General features: G+C 40.4%; 1 protein-coding gene across 1 annotated transcript in view; it reads right to left on the reverse strand.

Moving 5' to 3' along the window:
- LOC143283777 (uncharacterized) overlaps positions 1–8,643 on the reverse strand; it is a 58,942-nt gene extending 50,299 nt beyond the window's left edge. The window contains exon 1 of the mRNA XM_076590132.1: positions 8,623–8,643. The gene's annotated coding sequence lies outside the window, so the exon portion shown is untranslated. The remainder of the gene's footprint in view (positions 1–8,622) is intronic.
- Between the last annotated feature and the right edge of the window lie 1,760 nt (positions 8,644–10,403).

Raw genomic sequence — 10,403 nt, forward strand, 5'->3', positions numbered from 1 at the left:
ATGAATAAGTAAAAAAAGGTGAAGAAATTTCTCATTTATGCTGCTGCTACTACTACTACTAGCAGTAGTACCACTAAGAATATAAAATAATGATAATTTGCAGTATCATTCCGAGCTTATATACAACGAAGAAAGGAAGAAAAGTAAAGAATTCAGAGAACAGAGATCATGATTATAAAACAGAGAGGGAGAGAGAGCGACGACGACGACGACGAATACTTCAATGAATTCATGCCCCTGTCCATTTTTATGACATTCTGAAACATCTAACCACAAGAAGTAAACATGAAATGTCAAACTGATGATTAAAGAGGCTATGCCAGTCTTGAATAAAAGCTTATTTGTGTTTGCACATTTCTTCTGTCTTTGCTGCTGTGTGCACATGTCAGATGATCGGTATAAGGACAGGCCCGGTGCTTCCTTTTTTGAGGAAGTGTCTGGGTTTGTTCCAATGTACCTTTTATTTACCTGTGTGCTAGCTGAATCGGAAGCGTAAGCAGCACTGACTTGAAGTTGTGTACTTTGTGAATGGAGAGAGTTACCACTCTTTACTATTTGTTGATGATTATAACGTTTGTAATATGCACATACTAGACACTTCTGTGGCTGATTAAAGTTCACGCAGTTTCAAATCGTTATACAAAAGCCATGATATTTTTTCTTGCCTGTGTAATCTTGACTTGCTTTCAGGCTTATAATTTTTATATAACTGTTTAGAAACTTGCAGGGACATTTTTCATATCTGATCTCAAAGTATCGTGCACGTCATACTAGAAACGAATCTGTAATATATTTTCTTCTGACCCTTGACAAAATGGACACTCATTATTGGGATAAACATCTGCTCATACATACTGATTATTGTGAACTATAAGGTCACTGATTCCAAACTGGATTCCAGTGGGCATATCTCAGAAGCATTTTGTTGTACACAGACTAAATCAGTGTCCTTCAAGAATAAGTGATGACGTGAAGCATGTGTATGAATCGAAACTTTCACTTCCATTGCCATCCACTCTTGACAGAATACATGTACTGAAGTATTTGCTTCAATTTTAACAAGAAAAAAGACGCCTTTCATTTGCAGCTTCTTGAGCTAACGACACAAAACCAAATCCTGATGTTTTGTAACATGCTATATGCTTCTTGATTTCGAAACCCAGTTAATTCTAGCAGCTTCTTTCGGTTTCTTCACCATCTGATAGGCTTGTTTTTGGTGAGTGCTCATCACTCATTTTCTGTCAACGAAATAAATACTTAACAGCACAAACCCGGCAGTTAATTAGCAAAGCATATTGTCCAGGTGCAACCATTATGTTCGTTTTTCTCTGTCGTCTGTCGCATTTGTTTATTTTCTATTATTATTATTATCTGTTTTCTGAATTCATTCATCTATCATATTATTCTTTTTCAATGTTAATGTTTTACACAAACTCAGGGAAGACTTTCGAGACCTGATCAGAGCGCTGAGTTTATGCGAATATCAGACATTTGCCTTTCTTTCTTTATTCATTTGTTTACATATTTTACAACAGATGTAGTGTGACGTATATGGATCAATCCGCACGTTCTGACACCTTGTTAAAGTCTCACATCCCTGAACTGAAATCATCTTCAGTGTTGACAGTCTTCAGCACTCCATTGCTAATATAATAAAAACATTATGACCTTTTCAACTCCTTGGTAAATAGTCCAGTGGGTTCGCTGTTATAGTTGTTAGTTTTTCATTAGAAAGATGTTATTGTTATGCCTTTTTTTAAAAAAACAAAACTTAAATCAGTCATTTTCTATATGGTACACACACACACACACACACACACACACACACTTTCACTTACTCGCATGTGTACACAGTAATTTCTTCCCCCGCCCTAACCCCCTCCACCCCCCTCTCGATTTTTTTCCTACCCTCGTCTAATATCACTTACAGTGAAAATACGTTTAACTAAAAGACGAACACCTCCCTGAAAGTGCAACTGTCACGTCGGTTATGTAACAAAAACATGAATGGTTTCGTTGAACAATGACTGACCTGAAGGAACGGCAAGGCAGATCGGAATCCTGTGAAGAATGAATTTTTGTTGTCGTTTTAACTCACTCAGTACGGCCAGTCCTCTCTTCTCCTCTGCACAGACCCCTCGGATGTCCAGTGCGTGTCTGAATGACCCAACCTTTAGCTTCCGTCGTCAGAACTGTGGTATTCTTTGTCAACATTCATCTCTTCAGTATAAGAGCGTTCCGCTTACAAAATTTTGATGATGGTAATTGGGATGAAACGCTGTTAACGTCGTCTCTTTCGCCGTTCGTATGGAGAGAGTTAAATCCTTTGGGAGCCGTGGGTTCATCCTGCCTGTTTGCCATTTCTTGATTAATCATCGTACGGTGATTAGCGACGGCATATTTCCAGCGTCGTTGTTATAATATATGGGTGGGCGTGATGTCTCTCTGCCGTCTCTGTTTACGTATAATTTCCGATGGCAAGTCCAGTACTGTTGTCAATAGGTGAAAGATAATGTTTGTGCTGTATGTTTGTCTGTCTATCTGTGACTCTCTCTCTCTCTCTGTCTCTCTGTGTACCTCTCCTTTACTCTCTGGTCTGTCTGCCTGTCTCTCTCTGTCACTTTGTCTGCCTCTCTGTCCCCCTAAAGCGAACACCAAAACGAAAACGTACATGTACAACCCTTAACAAACATCCAACCAAACAATGATTTTTGTTCACACACACACACACACACACACACACACACACACACACACACACACACACACACACACACACACACGATCATCATTCATAACACAGCACTAATCATTCATATCATACATCACAGTATCCAATAGATGTACACTATCATACACATGGACGCAAAAAGGAAGTCGCCAAGGACACACGAGGTCAGGTGGGACATTTTGGGAGTTCACACTGTGTCCGCTTGACGTGACATACATAAGTCCACTACAACCTGTATAATCTTTTGATTTGCATAACTGGGTTGATTTATTCTAATAGATAAGCTTAATTCACAAACTCTTTCTCTCTCTGTCTCACATGAATAGGCGTGGTGAGGGGGAGGCGATGGTGTTTGGAGAGGAGGGCGGTGGGTAAGGTGTGTTTTATTGCTTTGTGTTTTGCGGTGCGCATGCGACGATTGAATCACGGACTTAATAGATAGAATGGATTAACTCACATCGGTTAACCCGATCACATGCGCGCGCACACACACACGTGTGTGTGTGTATGTGTGTGTGTGTGTGTGTGTGTGTGTGTGTGTGTGAGGTGTGTGTGTGTAGTGTGCGTGCGTGCGTGCACGCGCACGCGCGCGTGTGTGTGTGTGTGTGAGGTGTGTACGTATGTGCGTGGTGTGTGTGTGTGATGTGTGTGTGTGTGTGTGTGTGTGTGTGTGTGAGGGAGACGGAGAGAGCGCGTCTAGGTTGTATGTCCATGTGTGTATGTCTGCATGTGTTTCCACGGAGACAGAGAGGAGTGACACAGAGAGATGGGACAAAGCCTGAGACACACACACACACACACACACACACACACACAGAGTTCACACGAGTGGCCGAGCGCATGGCGCGGTGCGAGTACTCAGTGTTCGTTAATTAACAACCGCGGACGACATGACAGAAAAGTAGACAGAGACACAGGAAGGCACGCACACTCACGTACACCAGAGCGTGTTTCAGTCACCAAGTCACAGAAAAGGTCATCAGGACTCTGTGTGTGTGTGTGTGTGTGTGTGTGTGTGTGTCCCGGGGAACAGTTGTAGCCACAGGTCCAACTCCGTCTCTTGTCAACGACTTCCATTGTCTCGTCTTGTCTCGTCTCGTCTCGTAATGTCTTGTCTCATCTCGTCTTGTTTTGTCTTGGACGGTCCTGTCTCGTCTCGTCTTGTCCTGTCTTGTCTTGTCCTGTCTTGTCTTGTCATGTCTCGTCTTGTCATGTCTTGCCTTGTCATGTCTCGTCCTGTCTTGTCATATCTTGTCTTGTCTTGTCATGTCTTATCTCGTCTTGCCTTGTCTTGTTTCGTCTCGTCTTCTCTCGTTTTGTCTTTCTGTTCTCGTCTCGTCTTGTCTTGTCATGTTTTGTCTCGTCACGTCTCGTCTTGTCTCGTCTCGTCTCGTCTTGTCATGTCTCGTCACGTCTCGTCTCGTCTCGTCTTGTCATGTCTCGTCATGTCATGTCTCGTCTCATCACGTCTTGCCTTGTCATGTCTCGTCACGTCTCGTCTTGTCATGTCTCGTATCGTCTTGTTTTGTCATGTCATGTCTCGTCTCGTCTTGTGTTGACGCACCTGAGCGTGTGCCGTGCGTGGGAGGGTGAAGGGAGAGGGGATCGAGCGCGTATGAGTGTGTATTGTGTGTGTGTATGTGTGTGTGTGTGTGTGTGTGTGTGTCTGTGTCTGTGTCTGTGAAGGTGAGTGAGGGGAGGGAGCAATGAATGTCACGTTACAGAAACCGAGAAAGATCTTAATAGGAGAAAGGTCTCTGGAGAGAGTAAAACCCATGTGCAGTAGTGCAGTGCAGTGTATTTTATATGCAGAGTGTTGCGGTACTCTTCAGTGCAATGCATACACTTTTAGTTTCATCTCTATGACCCATATACGCTACATCCCATCTATTCTTGAAATAAAAGTGATGGCGTGTGGGATGAAGGGGGCGAAGGGGCAGGATAAGGGAGAACAGGTGAGTCACCTTTAGGCCAACGTGTTGGTCAGACCTTGAGAGCCAACCAATATTCTGCATGAATCATCGATTGAAAGAGGTAAAGAAAAAGAATGTATAATGTCAACAAAAACGAAGAAATTAAATTAAGATAAATAAGCATAGAAATAAATGAATAAGGCGTCCGCAGTCATTAGGAAAGTGTTTGACTTAAAAAAAATTATTATCATTACATTCATTATCAATTGTTTCTCTTATTCATTAAATAAGCGACTTCCCTTTTACGACTGACTTCCAATAAGTTATGATCTTTCATTGTACTTATAGTTATTACAAAATTTACCTTTGATTCCACCCTCAGTCTATCCTATTTCTCCCACTCGCCATACAGCCCATTCTTTCCTCTCCTTATATTTCTGTTCATTTAGTTAAAAATAATAGCGTTCTAAATGCGAAAATTAATACTTCACCTGGATGACTACAATTTCCAGTGTGTGTGACGCGCCATTGCATCAAAATTCCTCTCTCCACTCACATAACAAACAGGGCCCGAAACTGACAAATAACGGAATACATGGAGAGAGATAGAGAGAGAGAACAAGAACAAAACTTTAATCTCCAGGCCTCCGGCCCCTAGAAAGAGGTCAAAAGTACACAATATGGTGATCACTCAGCCACAACAAAATGTAAAATACGTACTAACTTAAACCTGTAGAACAAAAGTGCTTCTTGTGCATAGTAAATTAATTCTAACTTTCATCATTGTTGTTACAGAATTCCTGTCGTATCTTCAGAGCATTAAATATATAAATGCAGAGTTTACGAATACTGTAAACAGAACCATTCTTCAGCAAGTGAACATACGATTGACCTTCAGAGTTCAGATGTTTTTGCCGCAGGTTATTGTAAAGGACACAATTGTTTATAAAACGGTTTTCATCTTCGATCACATTACAACATTTACATGCGTAATTTGAATTACATTTGAATGTTCTTCTAAAAAATGATCCATTTATTGGGAGCAAACCAAGTCGTAATTTTACCAAACAGTCCCTAAAACACTTTTTATCCACAAAGTCAAAATATTGCTCACACTGAAAACCAGTTTTAAACAGTCTGTAGTTATGATATATATCTTTAGACATTACTGACTCGTCCCACTCCTGCATAAATATATCTTTCATTCTTTGCTTAAATAATGACAAAAATGTTTGCTCACAACCAACGCCTTGTTGCAACCAGACATATCCAAACCCAAGTCTAAATAAAGTATTTTTTACAAAAGACACCCAGCATTTTTTCCCCCTTTCGTCTAAGTTAAACAACATCAAATATGCCTGTCTGGGTAATCGGTGCACATTCATATTCAGCAACCTTAACCAGTACTTGATACACCTTGTTGCACTATTTATATACAGTGGATAACGTCCTAATTCGCCGTATGCAAACTTGTTTGGTACTCTAAGTGTTATGTTCAAAAAACGTTTACATGCAAAGGAATGAACCTTCTCAATATTATCAAGTCTGTTAAGACCCCACATCTCAAAAGCATACAAAAGAATGGGTTGTACCTGAGCATCAAATATTTTGAAAAAACATCCTTTGGAAATATCATTCAGCTTCGTTATATATTTTATACAGTCAATGCATGCATGTTTGCCTTTTGCTGCAAAAATCCCTACTCCTTTGTTTATACTCATTTTTGTCGTAAAAACAAATCCTAGATAAATATATTCATTCACTACTTCTAGAGCATTTCCATCGAGATTCCACTGTTCATATCTTACCAAAAAGCCACCTTTTCGAAAAACCATCAATTTAGTCTTGTCAGTATTTACATTCAAGAAGAGAGTTTTACATGCATTATTCAGAATATTAATTTGATTTTGCAGACCAATCGCAGTGTTAGATAGCAGTACAATATCATCCGCGAACAGAAGAATGAACAACTCTAATAAATCAGGCAAAAACTGAATTCCATGAATACCACTAATTTCAACTGCTGATGCAATTTCGTTAACAAATAACGAAAACAATATAGGGCTTAACATACAACCTTACCTTAAGCCAACGGGACAATAAAAAAATAAAAAAATCAGTTAACTTATCTTCAATACGTACGCAAGACGTAACACATTTATACACAGCAATGATAGCATTCATAATTTTTTTCTTTATACCTTTCTGAATCAAAATATCAAACAAAGGCTGACGTTGCACAGAGTCAAATGCTTTTCTCAGATCAACAAAACAGGCGTAAAGCTTGCCTCCCTTCTTTGATAAAGATTTCTCAATAATCGCGTTCAGAGTAAAAATATGATCTGTTGTGGCATAACCACGCCTGAATCCAGCCGGTGACTCTGTTAGCATATCATTTTCTTCAGCCCATTTGACAAGCACTGATGTATAACATTTGCTAATAAGACTGAGCAAAGACACGCCCCTATAGTTGTCTGTTGAACTACTATCTCCCTTTTTAAAAAATTGGAACAATTATTGCCTTCGCCCATTCATCTGGATACGTGCCCTTATCAAACAGAATGTTAAACAGTTTTGTTAAAAAATGTACAGCAATATTATCAGCTGATTTTAGCATTTCTGCCAAAATACTGTCTACAACACAAGCCTTGCCTTTTTTTAAATTTCCGAATAGCATCTGCAATATCATGACTTAGTTCATCAGATATATTTGATTCCTCTGGTTGCACTTCACTAATGGCTCTGCTATCAGTAGTTATAACCTCGTTCTGAGTAAATAAATTCCGAAAGTGTTCAAACCATTCATTTTCTTTAATGTCTTTACATACTATTTTCCTTCTTCCAGACGCTTGCTTTGCTTCTTTCCAAAACTGTTCGCTGTCTTTGCTCAGTGATGCTAGACGTCCGGCTTTATCACGTCTATAGCTGACTTTCTTTACCTTACACAAATCCTTATATTCCTTCCGAGCTTTCACATAGGGTAATCGGTGTTTATCATCCTTGGTTTGTCTTAACATTGTTAACAATTGTCTGGCTTTGTGTTTTGCATCTTTACATTCAGCATCAAACCATGGGGCATCTCGCTGATCACTCCCAACACACACACGCTTCCACATACATTCACTCGCTCTCAACAATACATTACTGAATAGCTCCAAAGCCTCATTTACACTGTAATCCAAAAGAGAAAACGCATGTACACACATACTCTGTAAAGAGAGAGAGAGAAAGAGAGAGAGAGAGAGTGAGAGACAGACAGACAGACAGACAGAGACAGAAACAGAGAGGAGAGGGAGAGAAGGATTTTATTGCACCAGTGTTCAAAGACACAGGAAATTGTTGCGGTGTTGCTCATTCAGTAATCTTTGCACACAGCTGCATATTGCCAAAGACCGAAACACACTCGATGAAAGCAACCCACTCGCAAAACCTTAACTGCCATAGTTATGACGTGCTATATACACTACACCTAAACACGTTCCTGTACTCTAGACCATGATAGACGCAGACATGACCATCACTTTTAGCGGTTACAAAACCTTGACATTTCATTTGTCCATTCTTGTGTTAACCAACACACTCTGGATATTGTATATTTATTGTGACATACCATCAAAAATAAAGCAAGCTGTCCGATAGATCTCACAATCTGATACTCAAATGAAGCTTTCTTTTTTTCCGCTGAACCCCCCCCCCCCCCTCCCACACACCAAACAACAACAAAAAGACAAACATACATCCACAGGCCTACATACAGACATACATACATAGGCCTACATACACACATACAGTACTTACATAGGCATACATACGTACATATCAGTTCCGACAGTGGATTAATAAAGAATTGCTTTTTTCATTATTGAATAAACAGATACACAGATAGATAGTTAAACAACAGATAAATGAATACATAAATGAAATAAATAAACAAATGAATGAATGAATAAACAAATTCAGGCCCGAAACAGCACGTACCTTTCGTTTCCGTAACGATCATGACAGCACATGACTGACAAGACGTTCAGTGCCAGATATTTTTAGACAGCAAGAGAGCGGAAAAAACGGGAACCTACACTTCCGGGGTGCGTCACTACTGAGCTCGTAAAACTGACGACTCTGGAAAGGAAATCAAACTCCCACTCGTGCCAGACTTCCCGAGCTCGGAAGAGAGAGAGAGAGAGAGAGAGAGAAGAAATCGCGTACTTCCAGCTGCTTCCAGCGAGACGGGAACGACGGGGAGAAGAATTCGGAAATGTATTGACGAGCCCTGCACTCAAAAAGATTGAAGACCAGGTATGAGGCCTCTTCCCGTTACCGAAAATAGTCTTAGAGAGCGAAAATAGGCACACGCACACAAAACGGATTGGTCTGAGAATAGCAAGGAATGGTACTGGAAACGCGAAACGAATGTGTAGACTTTTTGTTAGTGTCTTATTTTGAAAGTGTGTTTGTGTGGAATAGAACAGTAGTCCTGTTAAAAGCGAAAGGATGAATGACGTCAACTTTCGCACAAACATACTCGGTGACTATTGGATGTTTACGATTGTAGCACATTCTCATCAAGCCTCCACGCTGTCTTTGTTACATACGAACTTTGTAACATTTGTAAGTTTTTGGTTTGTGTCAGTGACTTTTCTTCAGTAATGCGGCCAGGATTTCATGCCACCTCTCTCTCACGCACACGCACACACACACACACACACACACACACACACACACACACACACATTATTGACTTATTTAATCATTCGTTTATATAATCCATTTTACTTTATTTCATTTTTTCTGTATGATTATCATATCATATCTTGTGTCTTCGGCACAAACGTCTCTGGTAGCTATTTCCTTTTGTGAGTTTTCCAGTCATGTTAACACACACGCGGAAAGTTTAATCAATCTAACGCCGCACGACTGAACTATGGAACCAACGCTTCTTTGTGGTTTTCACAAAATAATAAACAACACCAAACCATTTCAACCGAAGTGCAAGAGATTATGTTAATTCAACTATCTGAAAAACAAAACAAAATGAAACAAATGCCAACATTACCTTCTCACGAACCAAAATCAGATCTTCAACTTCGCGCATCCCGTTTTTGACGGGTACAAGGGCGCCGTCATGGGCGGGTGGGGATGACAAACCAAACAGTCTGTCTCCCGGATTGTGAACCAGGCCCAGGGAGGCACAGCCTTGGGGTTGTTTTGACAATCGCCGTCTTTATATAAGGGCAGAAAAAAGAGGCGGTTGTAAGCTGTGACAGCCGAGTTGACCAACTGTTCCCTGTCTCCTCACCGGAAAACGCCTGCCAGTTTGACTGCTTTCAATTTGTCAACTGACAGCCCCAAGTCCGCTTATAGACGAAATTCATTACCTTCCTGTAGGGGAGAGACACTGGAAGATCATAAACGCGCATGTAATTACTGAGCGGCCGGTTAAGGATTTGGGTTCTAGAAGCAACAGACTACGGCACGAGCACATGCATGGATGGACCAAACAATATGGGATACTGGTGTATGTAGACAGACGCACCCTGAGCATACATGGGTGCACGCTTACTGAGTCGTACCCGTAAGTATGCACACACACACATGAGCGCGAAGGTTTAATATTTTGTGTGATATTACTAAACAGTGATAAAGTTACACTGTAGAAAGAAAAAAGGTTTATTAAAAAAAAAGTTACTTAGACCATCGGTTCTCTCTCTCTCTCTCTCTCTCTCTCTCTCTCTCTCTGTGTGTGTGTGTGTGTGTGTGTG

The sequence above is a fragment of the Babylonia areolata genome, chromosome 7 (genome assembly GCF_041734735.1).
Source record: "Babylonia areolata isolate BAREFJ2019XMU chromosome 7, ASM4173473v1, whole genome shotgun sequence".
NCBI classification, from domain to species: domain Eukaryota; kingdom Metazoa; phylum Mollusca; class Gastropoda; order Neogastropoda; family Buccinidae; genus Babylonia; species Babylonia areolata.